The following is an 18,615-nucleotide window of genomic DNA, read 5'->3' as shown; positions in this document are numbered from 1 at the left end:
GGAGCTGTACATAGTGATTGCTGGGGGAGCTGTATACAGTGATTGCTGGGGGAGCTGTATATAGTGATTGCTGGGGGAGCTGTATATAGTGATTGCTGGGGGGGCTGTATATAGTGATTGCTGGGGGAGCTGTATATAGTGATTGCTGGGGGAGCTGTATATAGTGATTGCTGGGAGAGCTGTATATAGTGATTGCTGGGGGAGATGTATACAGTGATTGCTGGGGGAGCTGTATATAGTGATTGCTGGGTGGCTGTATATAGTGATTGCTGGGGGAGCTGTATATAGTGATTGCTGGGGGAGCTGTATATAGCGATTGCTGGGGGAGCTCTATATAGTGATTGCTGGGGAGGCTGTATATAGTGATTGCTGGGGGAGCTGTATACAGTGATTGCTGGGGGAGCTGTATATACTGATTGCTGGGGGGGCTGTATATAGTGATTACTGGGGGAGCTGTATATAATGATTGCTGGGGGAGCTGTATATAGTGATTGCTGGGGGAGCTGTATATAGTGATTGCTGGGGGAGCTGTACATAGTGATTGCTGGGGGAGCTGTATACAGTGATTGCTGGGGGAGCTGTATATAGTGATTGCTGGGGGAGCTGTATATAGTGGTTGCTGGGGGAGCTGTATATAGTGATTGTTGGGGAGCTGTATATAGTGATTGCTGGGGGAGCTGTATATATTGATTGCTGGGGGAGCTGTATATAGTGATTGCTGGAGGAGCTGTATATAGTGATTGCTGGGGGGGGCTGTATATAGTGATTACTGGGGGGGGCTGTATATAGTGATTACTGGGGAGATGTATATAGTGATTGCTGGAGGAGCTGTATATAGTGATTGCTGGGGGAGCTGTATATAGCGATTGCTGGGGGAGCTCTATATAGTGATTGCTGGGGAGGCTGTATATAGTGATTGCTGGGGGAGCTGTATACAGTGATTGCTGTGGGAGCTGTATATACTGATTGCTGGGGGGGCTGTATATAGTGATTACTGGGGGAGCTGTATATTGTGATTGCTGGGGGAGCTGTATATAGTGATTGCTGGGGGAGCTGTATATAGTGATTGCTGGGGGAGCTGTACATAGTGATTGCTGGGGGAGCTGTATACAGTGATTGCTGGGGGAGCTGTATATAGTGATTGCTGGGGGAGCTGTATATAGTGGTTGCTGGGGGAGCTGTATATAGTGATTGTTGGGGAGCTGTATATAGTGATTGCTGGGGGAGCTGTATATAGTGATTGCTGGGGGAGCTGTATATAGTGATTGCTGGAGGAGCTGTATATAGTGATTGCTGGAGGAGCTGTATATAGTGATTGCTGGGGGAGCTGTATATAGTGATTGCTGGGGGAGCTGTACATAGTGATTGCTGGGGGAGCTGTATACAGTGATTGCTGGGGGAGCTGTATATAGTGATTGCTGGGGGAGCTGTATATAGTGATTGCTGGGGGGGCTGTATATAGTGATTGCTGTGGGAGCTGTATATAGTGATTGCTGGGGGAGCTGTATATAGTGATTGCTGGGGGAGCTGTATATAGTGATTGCTGGGGGAGCTGTATATAGTGATTGCTGGGAGAGCTGTATATCGTGATTGCTGGGTGGCTGTATATAGTGATTGCTGGGGGAGCTGTATATAGTGATTGCTAGGGTGTGTATATACTGATTTCTGGGGGGGCTGTATATAGTGATTGCTGGGGGAGCTGTATTTAGTGATTGCTGGGGGAGCTGTATATAGTGATTGCTGGGGGGGCTGTATATAGTGATTGCTGGGGAGGCTGTATATAAGGATTGCTGGGGGAGCTGTATATAGTGATTGCTGGGGGAGCTGTATATAGTGATTGCTGGGGGAGCTGTATATAGTGATTGCTGGGGGGCTGTATATAGTGATTACTGGGGGAGCTGTATATAGTGATTGCTGGGGGAGCTGTATATAGTGATTGCTGGGGGAGCTGTATATAGTGATTGCTGGGGGGCTGTATAAAGTGATTGCTGTGGGGGGCTGTATATAGTGATTGCTGGGGGAGCTGTATATAGTGATTGCTGGGGGAGCTGTATATAGTGATTGCTGGGGGAGCTGTATATAGTTATTGCTGGGGGAGCTGTATATAGTGATTGCTGGGGGAGCTGTATATAGTGATTGCTGGGGGAGCTGTATATAGTGATTGCTGGGGGAGCTGTATACAGTGATTGCTGGGGGAGCTGTATATAGTGATGTCTGGGGGAGGTGTATATAGTAATTGCTGGGAGAGCTGTATATAGTGATTGCTGGGTGGCTGTATATAGTGATTGCTGGGGGAGCTGTATATAGTGATTGCTGGGGGAGCTGTATATAGTGATTTCTGGGGGGGGAGCTGTATATAGTGATTACTGGGGGAGCTGTATATAATGATTGCTGGGGGAGCTGTATATAGTGATTGCTGGGGGAGCTGTATATAGTGATTGCTGGGGGAGCTGTATAGAGTGATTGCTGGGGGAGCAGTATACAGTGATTGCTGGGGGAGCTGTATATAGTGATTGCTGGGGGAGCTGTATATAGTGATTGCTGGGGGAGCAGTATACAGTGATTGCTGGGGGAGCTGTATATAGTGATTGCTGGGGGAGCTGTATATAGGGATTACTGGGGGAGCTCTATATAGCGATTACTGGGGAGCTGTATATAGTGATTGCTGGGGGAGCTGTATATAGTGATTGCTGGGGGAGCTGTATATAGGGATTACTGGGGGAGCTCTATATAGCGATTACTGGGGAGCTGTATATAGTGATTGCTGGGGGAGCTGTATATAGTGATTGCTGGGAGCTGTATATAGTGATTGCTGGGGGGGCTGTTTATAGTGATTGCTGGGGGAGCTGTATATAGTGATTGCTGGGAGCTGTATATAGTGATTGCTGGGAGCTGTATATAGTGATTGTTGGGGGAGCTGTATATAGTGATTGCTGGGGGAGCTGTATATAGTGATTGCTGGAGGAGCTGTATATAGTGATTACTGGGGGAGCTGTATATAGTGATTGCTGCGGGAGCTGTATATAGTGATTGCTGGGGGGGCTGTTTATAGTGATTGCTGGGGGAGCTGTATATAGTGATTGCTGGGGGAGCTGTATACAGTGATTGCTGGGGGAGCTGTATATACTGATTGCTGGGGGGGCTGTATATAGTGATTACTGGGGGAGCTGTATATAGTGATTGCTGGGGGAGCTGTATATAGTGATTGCTGGGGGAGCTGTATATAGTGATTGCTGGGGGAGCTGTACATAGTTATTGCTGGGGGAGCTGTATACAGTGATTGCTGGGGGAGCTGTATATAGTGATTGCTGGGGGAGCTGTATATAGTGGTTGCTGGGGGAGCTGTATATAGTGATTGTTGGGGAGCTGTATATAGTGATTGCTGGGGGAGCTGTATATAGTGATTGCTGGGGGAGCTGTATATAGTGATTGCTGGAGGAGCTGTATACAGTGATTGCTGGATGAGCTGTATATAGTGATTGCTGGAGGAGCTATATATAGTGATTGCTGGGGGAGCTGTATATAGTGATTGCTCGGGGAGCTGTACATATAGATTGCTGGGGGAGCTGTATACAGTGATTGCTGGGGGAGCTGTATATAGTGATTGCTGGGGGAGCTGTATATAGTGATTGCTGGGGGAGCTGTATATAGTGATTGCTGGGGGAGCTGTATATAGTGATTGCTGGGAGAGCTGTATATCGTGATTGCTGGGTGGCTGTATATAGTGATTGCTGGGGGAGCTGTATATAGTGATTGCTAGGGTGTGTATATACTGATTTCTGGGGGGGCTGTATAAAGTGATTGCTGGGGGAGCTGTATTTAGTGATTGCTGGGGGAGCTGTATATAGTGATTGCTGGGGGGGCTGTATATAGTGATTACTGGGGGAGCTGTATATAATGATTGCTGGGGGAGTGTACATAGTGATTGCTGGGGGAGCTGTATATAGTGATTGCTGGGTGGCTGTATATAGTGATTGCTGGGGGAGCTGTATATAGTGAGTGCTGGGGGAGCTGTATATAGTGATTGCTGGGGGAGCTGTATATAGTGATTGCTGGGGGAGCTGTATATAGTGATTGCTGGGGGAGCTGTATATAGCGATTGCTGGGGGAGCTCTATATAGTGATTACTGGGGAGGCTGTATATAAGGAATGCTGGGGGAGCTGTATATAGTGATTGCTGGGGGAGCTGTATATAGTGATTGCTGGGGGAGCTGTATATAGTGATTGCTGGGGGGCTGTATATAGTGATTACTGGGGGAGCTGTATATAGTGATTGCTGGGGGAGCTGTATATAGTGATTGCTGGGGGAGCTGTATATAGTGATTGCTGGGGGAGCTGTACATAGTGATTGCTGGGGGAGCTGTATATAGTGATTGCTGGGGGAGCTGTACATAGTGATTGCTGGGGGAGCTGTATACAGTGATTGCTGGGGGAGCTGTATATAGTGAATGCTGGGGGAGCTGTATATAGTGATTGCTGGGGGGCTGTATAAAATGATTGCTGTGGGGGGCTGTATATAGTGATTGCTGGGGGAGCTGTATATAGTGATTGCTGGGGGAGCTGTATATAGTGATTGCTGGGGGAGCTGTATATAGTTATTGCTGGGGGAGCTGTATATAGTGATTACTGGGGGAGCTGTATATAGTGATTGCTGGGGGAGCTGTATATAGTGATTGCTGGGGGAGCTGTATACAGTGATTGCTGGGGGAGCTGTATATAGTGATGTCTGGGGGAGGTGTATATAGTAATTGCTGGGAGAGCTGTATATAGTGATTGCTGGGTGGCTGTATATAGTGATTGCTGGGGGAGCTGTATATAGTGATTGCTGGGGGAGCTGTATATAGTGATTTCTGGGGGGGGGAGCTGTATATAGTGATTACTGGGGGAGCTGTATATAATGATTGCTGGGGGAGCTGTATATAGTGATTGCTGGGGGAGCTGTATATAGTGATTGCTGGGGGAGCTGTATAGAGTGATTGCTGGGGGAGCAGTATACAGTGATTGCTGGGGGAGCTGTATATAGTGATTGCTGGGGGAGCTGTATATAGTGATTGCTGGGGGAGCAGTATACAGTGATTGCTGGGGGAGCTGTATATAGTGATTGCTGGGGGAGCTGTATATAGTGATTGCTGGGGGAGCAGTATACAGTGATTGCTGGGGGAGCTGTATATAGTGATTGCTGGGGGAGCTGTATATAGTGATTGCTGGGGTCTGTATATAGTGATTGCTGAGGGAGCTGTATATAGTGATTGCTGGGGGAGCTGTATATAGTGATTGCTGGGGGAGCTGTATATAGGGATTACTGGGGGAGCTCTATATAGCGATTACTGGGGAGCTGTATATAGTGATTGCTGGGGGAGCTGTATATAGTGATTGCTGGGGGAGCTGTATATAGGGATTACTGGGGGAGCTCTATATAGCGATTACTGGGGAGCTGTATATAGTGATTGCTGGGAGCTGTATATAGTGATTGCTGGGGGGGCTGTTTATAGTGATTGCTGGGGGAGCTGTATATAGTGATTGCTGGGAGCTGTATATAGTGATTGCTGGGAGCTGTATATAGTGATTGTTGGGGGAGCTGTATATAGTGATTGCTGGGGGAGCTGTATATAGTGATTGCTGGAGGAGCTGTATATAGTGATTACTGGGGGAGCTGTATATAGTGATTGCTGCGGGAGCTGTATATAGTGATTGCTGGGGGGGCTGTTTATAGTGATTGCTGGGGGAGCTGTATATAGTGATTGCTGGGGGAGCTGTATACAGTGATTGCTGGGGGAGCTGTATATACTGATTGCTGGGGGGGCTGTATATAGTGATTACTGGGGGAGCTGTATATAGTGATTGCTGGGGGAGCTGTATATAGTGATTGCTGGGGGAGCTGTATATAGTGATTGCTGGGGGAGCTGTACATAGTTATTGCTGGGGGAGCTGTATACAGTGATTGCTGGGGGAGCTGTATATAGTGATTGCTGGGGGAGCTGTATATAGTGGTTGCTGGGGGAGCTGTATATAGTGATTGTTGGGGAGCTGTATATAGTGATTGCTGGGGGAGCTGTATATAGTGATTGCTGGGGGAGCTGTATATAGTGATTGCTGGAGGAGCTGTATACAGTGATTGCTGGATGAGCTGTATATAGTGATTGCTGGAGGAGCTATATATAGTGATTGCTGGGGGAGCTGTATATAGTGATTGCTCGGGGAGCTGTACATAGTGATTGCTGGGGGAGCTGTATACAGTGATTGCTGGGGGAGCTGTATATAGTGATTGCTGGGGGAGCTGTATATAGTGATTGCTGGGGGGGCTGTATATAGTGATTGCTGTGGGAGCTGTATATAGTGATTGCTGGGGGAGCTGTACATAGTGATTGCTGGGGATGCTGTACATAGTGATTGCTGGGGGAGCTGTATATAGTGATTGCTGGGGGAGCTGTATATAGTGATTGCTGAGGGAGCTGTATATAGTGATTGCTGGGGGAGCTGCATACAGTGATTGCTGGGGGAGCTGTACATAGTGATTGCTAAGGGAGCTGTATATAGTGATTGCTGGGAGAGCTGTATATAGTGATTGCTGGGTGGCTGTATATAGTGATTGCTGGGGGAGCTGTATATAGTGATTGCTAGGGTGTGTATATACTGATTTCTGGGGGGGGGCTGTATATAGTGATTACTGGGGGAGCTGTATATAGTGATTACTGGGGGAGCTGTATATAGTGATTGCTGGGGGGGGCTGTATATAGTGATTGCTGGGGGAGTGTACATAGTGATTGCTGGGGGAGCTGTATATAGTGATTGCTGGGTGGCTGTATATAGTGATTGCGGGGGGAGCTGTATATAGTGATTGCTGGGGGAGCTGTATATAGTGATTGCTGGGGAGCGTACATAGTGATTGCTGGGGGAGCTGTATATAGTGGTTGCTGGGGGGAGCTGTATATAGTGATTGCTGGGGGAGCTGTATATATTGATTGCTGGGGGGAGCTGTATATAGTGATTGCTGGGGGAGCCGTATATAGTGATTGCTGGGGGGGCTGTATATAGTGATTACCGGGGGGGGCTGTATATAGTGATGGCTGGGGGAGTTGTATATAGTGATTGCTGGGGGAGCTGTATATAGTGATTGCTGGGGGAGCTGTATATAGTGATTGCTGGGGGAGCTGTATATAGTGATTGCTGGGGGAGCTGTATATAGTGATTGCTGGGTGGCTGTATATAGTGATTGCTGGGGGAGCTGTATACAGTGATTGCTGGGGGAGCTGTATATACTGATTGCCGGGGGGGGCTGAATATAGTGATTACTGGGGGAGCTGTATATAGTGATTGCTGGGGGAGCTGTATATAGTGATTGCTGGGGGAGCTGTATATAGTGATTGCTGGGGGAGCTGTACATAGTGATTGCTGGGGGAGCTGTATATAGTGATTGCTGGGGGAGCTGTACATAGTGATTGCTGGGGGAGCTGCATACAGTGATTGCTGGGGGAGCTGTACATAGTGATTGCTGGGGGAGCTGTATATAGTGATTGCTGGGGGAGCTGTATATAGTGATTACTGGGAGAGCTGTATATAGTGATTGCTGGGTGGCTGTATATAGTGATTGCTGGGGGAGCTGTATATAGTGATTGCTAGGGTGTGTATATACTGATTTCTTGGGGGGGCTGTATATAGTGATTACTGGGGGAGCTGTATATAGTGATTGCTGGGGGAGCTGTATATAGTGATTGCTGGGGGGGGCTGTATATAGTGATTGCTGGGGGAGTGTACATAGTGATTGCTGGGAGAGCTGTATATAGTGATTGCTGGGTGGCTGTATATAGTGATTGCGGGGGGAGCTGTATACAGTGATTGCTGGGGGAGCTGTATATAGTGATTGCTGGGGGAGCTGTATATAGTGATTGCTGGGGTCTGTATATAGTGATTGCTGAGGGAGCTGTATATAGTGATTGCTGGGGGAGCTGTATATAGTGATTGCTGGGGGAGCTGTATATAGGGATTACTGGGGGAGCTCTATATAGCGATTACTGGGGAGCTGTATATAGTGATTGCTGGGGGAGCTGTATATAGTGATTGCTGGGGGAGCTGTATATAGGGATTACTGGGGGAGCTCTATATAGCGATTACTGGGGAGCTGTATATAGTGATTGCTGGGAGCTGTATATAGTGATTGCTGGGGGGGCTGTTTATAGTGATTGCTGGGGGAGCTGTATATAGTGATTGCTGGGAGCTGTATATAGTGATTGCTGGGAGCTGTATATAGTGATTGTTGGGGGAGCTGTATATAGTGATTGCTGGGGGAGCTGTATATAGTGATTGCTGGAGGAGCTGTATATAGTGATTACTGGGGGAGCTGTATATAGTGATTGCTGCGGGAGCTGTATATAGTGATTGCTGGGGGGGCTGTTTATAGTGATTGCTGGGGGAGCTGTATATAGTGATTGCTGGGGGAGCTGTATACAGTGATTGCTGGGGGAGCTGTATATACTGATTGCTGGGGGGGCTGTATATAGTGATTACTGGGGGAGCTGTATATAGTGATTGCTGGGGGAGCTGTATATAGTGATTGCTGGGGGAGCTGTATATAGTGATTGCTGGGGGAGCTGTACATAGTTATTGCTGGGGGAGCTGTATACAGTGATTGCTGGGGGAGCTGTATATAGTGATTGCTGGGGGAGCTGTATATAGTGGTTGCTGGGGGAGCTGTATATAGTGATTGTTGGGGAGCTGTATATAGTGATTGCTGGGGGAGCTGTATATAGTGATTGCTGGGGGAGCTGTATATAGTGATTGCTGGAGGAGCTGTATACAGTGATTGCTGGATGAGCTGTATATAGTGATTGCTGGAGGAGCTATATATAGTGATTGCTGGGGGAGCTGTATATAGTGATTGCTCGGGGAGCTGTACATAGTGATTGCTGGGGGAGCTGTATACAGTGATTGCTGGGGGAGCTGTATATAGTGATTGCTGGGGGAGCTGTATATAGTGATTGCTGGGGGGGCTGTATATAGTGATTGCTGTGGGAGCTGTATATAGTGATTGCTGGGGGAGCTGTACATAGTGATTGCTGGGGGAGCTGTACATAGTGATTGCTGGGGGAGCTGTATATAGTGATTGCTGGGGGAGCTGTATATAGTGATTGCTGAGGGAGCTGTATATAGTGATTGCTGGGGGAGCTGCATACAGTGATTGCTGGGGGAGCTGTACATAGTGATTGCTAAGGGAGCTGTATATAGTGATTGCTGGGAGAGCTGTATATAGTGATTGCTGGGTGGCTGTATATAGTGATTGCTGGGGGAGCTGTATATAGTGATTGCTAGGGTGTGTATATACTGATTTCTGGGGGGGGGCTGTATATAGTGATTACTGGGGGAGCTGTATATAGTGATTACTGGGGGAGCTGTATATAGTGATTGCTGGGGGGGGCTGTATATAGTGATTGCTGGGGGAGTGTACATAGTGATTGCTGGGGGAGCTGTATATAGTGATTGCTGGGTGGCTGTATATAGTGATTGCGGGGGGAGCTGTATATAGTGATTGCTGGGGGAGCTGTATATAGTGATTGCTGGGGAGCGTACATAGTGATTGCTGGGGGAGCTGTATATAGTGGTTGCTGGGGGGAGCTGTATATAGTGATTGCTGGGGGAGCTGTATATATTGATTGCTGGGGGGAGCTGTATATAGTGATTGCTGGGGGAGCCGTATATAGTGATTGCTGGGGGGGCTGTATATAGTGATTACCGGGGGGGGCTGTATATAGTGATGGCTGGGGGAGTTGTATATAGTGATTGCTGGGGGAGCTGTATATAGTGATTGCTGGGGGAGCTGTATATAGTGATTGCTGGGGGAGCTGTATATAGTGATTGCTGGGGGAGCTGTATATAGTGATTGCTGGGTGGCCGTATATAGTGATTGCTGGGGGAGCTGTATACAGTGATTGCTGGGGGAGCTGTATATACTGATTGCCGGGGGGGGCTGAATATAGTGATTACTGGGGGAGCTGTATATAGTGATTGCTGGGGGAGCTGTATATAGTGATTGCTGGGGGAGCTGTATATAGTGATTGCTGGGGGAGCTGTACATAGTGATTGCTGGGGGAGCTGTATATAGTGATTGCTGGGGGAGCTGTACATAGTGATTGCTGGGGGAGCTGCATACAGTGATTGCTGGGGGAGCTGTACATAGTGATTGCTGGGGGAGCTGTATATAGTGATTGCTGGGGGAGCTGTATATAGTGATTACTGGGAGAGCTGTATATAGTGATTGCTGGGTGGCTGTATATAGTGATTGCTGGGGGAGCTGTATATAGTGATTGCTAGGGTGTGTATATACTGATTTCTTGGGGGGGCTGTATATAGTGATTACTGGGGGAGCTGTATATAGTGATTGCTGGGGGAGCTGTATATAGTGATTGCTGGGGGGGGCTGTATATAGTGATTGCTGGGGGAGTGTACATAGTGATTGCTGGGAGAGCTGTATATAGTGATTGCTGGGTGGCTGTATATAGTGATTGCGGGGGGAGCTGTATATAGTGATTGCTGGGGGAGCTGTATATAGTGATTGCTGGGGGAGCTGTATATAGTGATTGCTGGGGGAGCTGTATATAGTGATTGCTGGGGGAGCTGTACATAGTGATTGCTGGGGGAGCTGTACATAGTGATTGCTGGGGGAGCTGTATACAGTGATTGTGGGGGAGCTGTATATAGTGATTGCTGGGGGAGCTGTATATAGTGATGACTGGGGGAGCTGTATACAGTAAATGCTGGGGGAGCTGTATATAGTGATTGCTGGGGGGGCTGTATAAAGTGATTGCTGGGGGGGCTGTATATAATGATTGCTGGGGGAGCTGTATATAGTGATTGCTGGGGGAGCTGTATATAGTAATTGCTAGGGGAGCTGCATATAGTGATTGCTGGGAGAGCTGTATATAGTGATTGCTGGGTGGCTGTATATAGTGATTGCTGGGGGAGCTGTATATAGTGATTGCTGGGGGAGCTGTATATAGTGATTTCTGGGGGGGGCTGTATATAGTGATTACTGGGGGAGCTGTATATAGTGATTGCTGGGGGAGCTGTATATAGTGATTGCTGGGGAGTGTACATAGTGATTGCTGGGGGAGCTGTATATAGTGATTGCTGGGTGGCTGTATATAGTGATTGCTGGGGGAGCTGTATATACTGATTGCTGGGGGAGCTGTATATAGTAATTGCTGTGGGAGCTGTATATAGTGATTGTTGGGGGAGCTGTATATAGTGATTTCTGGGTGGCTGTATATAGTGATTACTGGGGGAGCTGTATATAGTGATTTCTGGGTGGCTGTATATAGTGATTGCTGGGGGAGCTGTATATAGTGATTGCTGGGGAAGCTGTATACAGTGATTACTGGGGGAGCTATATATAGTGATTACTGGGGGAGCTGTATATAATTATTGCTGGGGGAGCTGTATAGAGTGATTGCTGGGGGAGTTGTATATAGTGATTGCTGGGGGAGCAGTATACAGTGATTGCTAGGGTGTGTATATACTGATTTCTGGGGGGGGGGCTGTATATAGTGATTACTGGGGGAGCTGTATATAGTGATTGCTGGGGGAGCTGTATATAGTGATTGCTGGGGAGCGTACATAGTGATTGCTGGGGGAGCTGTATCTAGTGGTTGCTGGGGGAGCTGTATATATTGATTGCTGGGGGGAGCTGTATATAGTGATTGCTGGGGGAGCTGTATATAGTGATTGCTGAGGGGGCTGTATGAAGTGATTACTGGGGGGGCTGTATATAGTGATGGCTGGGGGAGCTGTATATAGTGATTGCTGGGGGAGCTGTATATAGTGATTGCTGGGTGGCTGTATATAGTGATTGCTGGGGGAGCTGTATATAGAGATTGCTGGGTGGCTGTATATAGAGATTGCTGGGAGGCTGTATATAGTGATTGCTGGGGGAGCTGTATATAGTGATTGCTGGGGGAGCTGTATTTAGCGATTACTGGGGGAGCTGTATATAGTGATTGCTGGGTGGCTGTATATAGTGATTGCTGGGGGAGCTGTATGTAGTAATTGCTAGGGAAGCTGTATATAGTGATTGCTGGGGGCTGTATATAGTGATTGCGGGGGAGCTGTATATAGTGATTGCTGGGGAAGCTGTATACAGTGATTACTGGGGGAGCTGTATATAGTGATTACTGGGGGAGCTGTATATAATGATTGCTGGGGGAGCTGTATATAGTGATTGCTGGGGGAGCTGTATATAGTGATTGCTGGGGGAGCTGTATATAGTGATTGCTGGGGGAGCTGTATATAGGTGATTGCTGGGGGAGCTGTATAAAGTGATTGCTGGGGGAGCTGTATATAGTGATTGCTGGGGGAGCTGTATATAGTGATTGCTGGGGTCTGTATATAGTGATTGCTGAGGGAGCTGTATATAGTGATTGCTGGGGGAGCTGTATATAGTGATTGCTGGGGAGTGTATATAGTGATTGCTGGTGGAGCTGTATATAGTGATTGCTGGGGGAGCTGTATATAGTGATTGCTGGGGGGGTTCTATATAGTGATTGCTGGGGAGCTGTATATAGTGATTGCTGGGGGAGCTCTATATAGTGATTGCTGGGGTAGCTGTATATTGTGATTGCTGGGGGAGCTGTATATTGTGATTGCTGGGGGAGCTTTGTATAGTGATTGCTGGGAGAGCTGTATATAGTGATTGCTGGGGAGTTTACATAGTGATTGCTGGGGGAGCTGTATATAGTGATTGTTAGGTGGCTGTATATAGTGATTGCTGGGGGAGCAGTATATAGTGATTGCTGGGGAGTGTATATAGTGATTGCTGGTGGAGCTGTATATAGTGATTGCTGGGGGAGCTTTATATAGTGATTGCTGGGGGAGCTGTATATAGTGATTGCTGGGAGAGCTGTATATAGTGATTGCTGGGTGAGCTGTATATAGTGATTGCTGGGGAGCTGTATATAGTGATTGCTGGGGGACCTGTATATAGGTGATTGCTGGGGGAGCTGTATAAAGTGATTGCTGGGGGAGCTGTATATAGTGTTGCTGGGGGAGCTGTATATAGTGATTGCTGGGGTCTGTATATAGTGATTGCTGAGGGAGCTGTATATAGTGATTGCTGGGGGAGCTGTATATAGTGATTGCTGGGGAGTGTATATAGTGATTGCTGGTGGAGCTGTATATAGTGATTGCTGGGGGAGCTGTATATAGTGATTGCTGGGGGGGTTCTATATAGTGATTGCTGGGGAGCTGTATATAGTGATTGCTGGGGGAGCTCTATATAGTGATTGCTGGGGGAGCTGTATATTGTGATTGCTGGGGGAGCTGTATATTGTGATTGCTGGGGGAGCTTTGTATAGTGATTGCTGGGAGAGCTGTATATAGTGATTGCTGGGGAGTTTACATAGTGATTTCTGGGGGAGCTGTATATAGTGATTGTTAGGTGGCTGTATATAGTGATTGCTGGGGGAGCAGTATATAGTGATTGCTGGGGAGTGTATATAGTGATTGCTGGTGGAGCTGTATATAGTGATTGCTGGGGGAGCTGTATATAGTGATTGCTGGGGAGGTTCTATATAGTGATTGCTGGGGAGCTGTATATAGTGATTGCTGGGGGAGCTGTATATAGTGATTGCTGGGGGAGCTGTATATTGTGATTGCTGGTGGAGCTGTATATAGTGATTGCTGGGGAGCTGTATATAGTGATTGCTGGGGGAGCTGTATATATAGTGATTGCTGGGTGGCTGTATATAGTGATTGCTGGGGGAGCTGTATACAGTGATTGCTGGGGGTGCTGTACATAGTGATTGCTGGGGGAGCTGTATATAGTGATTGCTGGGGGAGCTGTTTATAGTGATTGCTGGGGGAGCTGTATATAGTGATTGCTGGGGGAGCTGTATATAGTGATTGCTGGGTGGCTGTATATAGTGATTGCTGGGGCAGCTGTATATAGTGATTGCTAGGGGGTGTATATACTGATTGCTGGGGGGGCTGTATATAGTGATTGCTGGAGAGAGGTATATAGTGATTACTGGGGGAGCTGTATATAGTGATTGCTGGGGGAGCTGTATATAGTGATTGCTGGGGGAGCTGTATATAGTGATTGCTGGGGTACCTGTATATAGTGATTGCTGGGGGAGCTGTATATAGTGATTGCTGGGGGAGCTGTATATAGTGATTGCTGGGGGAGCTGTATATAGTGATTACTGGGGGAGTTGTATATAGTGGTTGCTGGGGGAGCCGTATGCAGTGATTGCTGGGGGAGCTGTATACAGTGATTGCTGGGGGAGCTGTATATAGTGATTGCTGGGTGGCTGTGTATAGTGATTGCTGGGGGAGCTGTATATAGTGATTGCTGGGGGAGCTGTATATAGTGATTGCTGGGAGAGCTGTATATAGTGATTGCTGGGGGAGCTGTATATAAGGATTGCTGGGGGAGCTGTATATAGGGATTGCTGAGGGAGCTGTTTATAGTGATTGCTGGGGCAGCTGTATATAGGGATTGATGAGGGAGCTGTATACAGTGATTGCTGGGGGAGCTGTATATAGTGATTGCTGGGGGAGCTGTATATAGTGATTGCTGGGTGAGCTGTATACAGTGATTGCTGGGGGAGCTGTATATAATGATTGCTGGGGGGCTGTATATAGTAATTGCTGGGGGAGCTGTATATAGTGATTGCTGGGGGAGCTGTATATAAGGATTGCTGGGGGAGCTGTATATAGGGATTGCTGAGGGAGCTGTTTATAGTGATTGCTGGGGGAGCTGTATATAGGGATTGATGAGGGAGCTGTATACAGTGATTGCTGGGGGAGCTGTATACAGTGATTGCTGGGGGAGCTGTATATAGTGATTGCTGGGGGGCTGTATATAGTAATTGCTGGGAGAGCTGTATATAGTGATTGCTGGGGGAGCTGTATATAAGGATTGCTGGGGGAGCTGTATATAAGGATTGCTGGGGGAGCTGTATATAGGGATTGATGAGGGAGCTGTATACAGTGATTGCTGGGGGAGCTGTATATAGTGATTGCTGGGGGAGCTGTATATAGTGATTGCTGGGGGAGCTGTATATAGGGATTGCTGGGGGAGCTGTATATAGGGATTGCTGGGGGAGCTGTATTTAGTGATTGCTGGGGGAGCTGTACATAGTGATTGCTGGGGGAGCTGTATACAGTGATTGCTGGGGGAGCTGTATATAGTGATTGCTGGGGGAGCTGTATATAGTGATTGCTGGGGGGGCTGTATATAGTGATTGCTGGGGGAGCTGTATATAGTGATTGCTGGGGGAGCTGTATATAGTGATTGCTGGGAGAGCTGTATATAGTGATTGCTGGGGGAGATGTATACAGTGATTGCTGGGGGAGCTGTATATAGTGATTGCTGGGTGGCTGTATATAGTGATTGCTGGGGGAGCTGTATATAGTGATTGCTGGGGGAGCTGTATATAGCGATTGCTGGGGGAGCTCTATATAGTGATTGCTGGGGAGGCTGTATATAGTGATTGCTGGGGGAGCTGTATACAGTGATTGCTGGGGGAGCTGTATATACTGATTGCTGGGGGGGCTGTATATAGTGATTACTGGGGGAGCTGTATATAATGATTGCTGGGGGAGCTGTATATAGTGATTGCTGGGGGAGCTGTATATAGTGATTGCTGGGGGAGCAGTACATAGTGATTGCTGGGGGAGCTGTATACAGTGATTGCTGGGGGAGCTGTACATAGTGATTGCTGGGGGAGCTGTATATAGTGGTTGCTGGGGGAGCTGTATATAGTGATTGTTGGGGAGCTGTATATAGTGATTGCTGGGGGAGCTGTATATATTGATTGCTGGGGGAGCTGTATATAGTGATTGCTGGAGGAGCTGTATATAGTGATTGCTGGAGGAGCTGTATATAGTAATTGCTGGAGGAGCTGTATATAGTGATTGCTGGGGGAGCTGTATATAGTGATTGCTGGGGGGGGCTGTATATAGTGATTACTGGGGGGGGCTGTATATAGTGATTACTGGGGAGATGTATATAGTGATTGCTGGAGGAGCTGTATATAGTGATTGCTGGGGGAGCTGTATATAGCGATTGCTGGGGGAGCTCTATATAGTGATTGCTGGGGAGGCTGTATATAGTGATTGCTGGGGGAGCTGTATACAGTGATTGCTGTGGGAGCTGTATATACTGATTGCTGGGGGGGCTGTATATAGTGATTACTGGGGGAGCTGTATATTGTGATTGCTGGGGGAGCTGTATATAGTGATTGCTGGGGGAGCTGTATATAGTGATTGCTGGGGGAGCTGTACATAGTGATTGCTGGGGGAGCTGTATACAGTGATTGCTGGGGGAGCTGTATATAGTGATTGCTGGGGGAGCTGTATATAGTGGTTGCTGGGGGAGCTGTATATAGTGATTGTTGGGGAGCTGTATATAGTGATTGCTGGGGGAGCTGTATATAGTGATTGCTGGGGGAGCTGTATATAGTGATTGCTGGAGGAGCTGTATATAGTGATTGCTGGAGGAGCTGTATATAGTGATTGCTGGGGGAGCTGTATATAGTGATTGCTGGGGGAGCTGTACATAGTGATTGCTGGGGGAGCTGTATACAGTGATTGCTGGGGGAGCTGTATATAGTGATTGCTGGGGGAGCTGTATATAGTGATTGCTGGGGGGGCTGTATATAGTGATTGCTGTGGGAGCTGTATATAGTGATTGCTGGGGGAGCTGTATATAGTGATTGCTGGGGGAGCTGTATATAGTGATTGCTGGGGGAGCTGTATATAGTGATTGCTGGGAGAGCTGTATATCGTGATTGCTGGGTGGCTGTATATAGTGATTGCTGGGGGAGCTGTATATAGTGATTGCTAGGGTGTGTATATACTGATTTCTGGGGGGGCTGTATATAGTGATTGCTGGGGGAGCTGTATTTAGTGATTGCTGGGGGAGCTGTATATAGTGATTGCTGGGGGGGCTGTATATAGTGATTGCTGGGGAGGCTGTATATAAGGATTGCTGGGGGAGCTGTATATAGTGATTGCTGGGGGAGCTGTATATAGTGATTGCTGGGGGAGCTGTATATAGTGATTGCTGGGGGGCTGTATATAGTGATTACTGGGGGAGCTGTATATAGTGATTGCTGGGGGAGCTGTATATAGTGATTGCTGGGGGAGCTGTATATAGTGATTGCTGGGGGGCTGTATAAAGTGATTGCTGTGGGGGGCTGTATATAGTGATTGCTGGGGGAGCTGTATATAGTGATTGCTGGGGGAGCTGTATATAGTGATTGCTGGGGGAGCTGTATATAGTTATTGCTGGGGGAGCTGTATATAGTGATTGCTGGGGGAGCTGTATATAGTGATTGCTGGGGGAGCTGTATATAGTGATTGCTGGGGGAGCTGTATACAGTGATTGCTGGGGGAGCTGTATATAGTGATGTCTGGGGGAGGTGTATATAGTAATTGCTGGGAGAGCTGTATATAGTGATTGCTGGGTGGCTGTATATAGTGATTGCTGGGGGAGCTGTATATAGTGATTGCTGGGGGAGCTGTATATAGTGATTTCTGGGGGGGGAGCTGTATATAGTGATTACTGGGGGAGCTGTATATAATGATTGCTGGGGGAGCTGTATATAGTGATTGCTGGGGGAGCTGTATATAGTGATTGCTGGGGGAGCTGTATAGAGTGATTGCTGGGGGAGCAGTATACAGTGATTGCTGGGGGAGCTGTATATAGTGATTGCTGGGGGAGCTGTATATAGTGATTGCTGGGGGAGCAGTATACAGTGATTGCTGGGGGAGCTGTATATAGTGATTGCTGGGGGAGCTGTATATAGGGATTACTGGGGGAGCTCTATATAGCGATTACTGGGGAGCTGTATATAGTGATTGCTGGGGGAGCTGTATATAGTGATTGCTGGGGGAGCTGTATATAGGGATTACTGGGGGAGCTCTATATAGCGATTACTGGGGAGCTGTATATAGTGATTGCTGGGAGCTGTATATAGTGATTGCTGGGGGGGCTGTTTATAGTGATTGCTGGGGGAGCTGTATATAGTGATTGCTGGGAGCTGTATATAGTGATTGCTGGGAGCTGTATATAGTGATTGTTGGGGGAGCTGTATATAGTGATTGCTGGGGGAGCTGTATATAGTGATTGCTGGAGGAGCTGTATATAGTGATTACTGGGGGAGCTGTATATAGTGATTGCTGCGGGAGCTGTATATAGTGATTGCTGGGGGGGCTGTTTATAGTGATTGCTGGGGGAGCTGTATATAGTGATTGCTGGGGGAGCTGTATACAGTGATTGCTGGGGGAGCTGTATATACTGATTGCTGGGGGGGCTGTATATAGTGATTACTGGGGGAGCTGTATATAGTGATTGCTGGGGGAGCTGTATATAGTGATTGCTGGGGGAGCTGTATATAGTGATTGCTGGGGGAGCTGTACATAGTTATTGCTGGGGGAGCTGTATACAGTGATTGCTGGGGGAGCTGTATATAGTGATTGCTGGGGGAGCTGTATATAGTGGTTGCTGGGGGAGCTGTATATAGTGATTGTTGGGGAGCTGTATATAGTGATTGCTGGGGGAGCTGTATATAGTGATTGCTGGGGGAGCTGTATATAGTGATTGCTGGAGGAGCTGTATACAGT

General features: G+C 47.7%; 1 protein-coding gene across 4 annotated transcripts in view; it reads right to left on the bottom strand.

Annotated features, from left to right (window-relative positions):
* LOC140076237 (uncharacterized) overlaps window positions 1–18,615 on the bottom strand; it is a 187,808-nt gene that overhangs the window by 108,733 nt on the left and 60,460 nt on the right. The gene's annotated exons all lie outside the window — the stretch shown is intronic.

This window comes from Engystomops pustulosus, chromosome 8, assembly GCF_040894005.1.
Source record: "Engystomops pustulosus chromosome 8, aEngPut4.maternal, whole genome shotgun sequence".
NCBI lineage: Eukaryota > Metazoa > Chordata > Amphibia > Anura > Leptodactylidae > Engystomops > Engystomops pustulosus.
The sequence above is the reverse complement of the archived record's forward strand: the minus strand, read 5'-3'. Positions and strand labels throughout refer to the sequence as shown.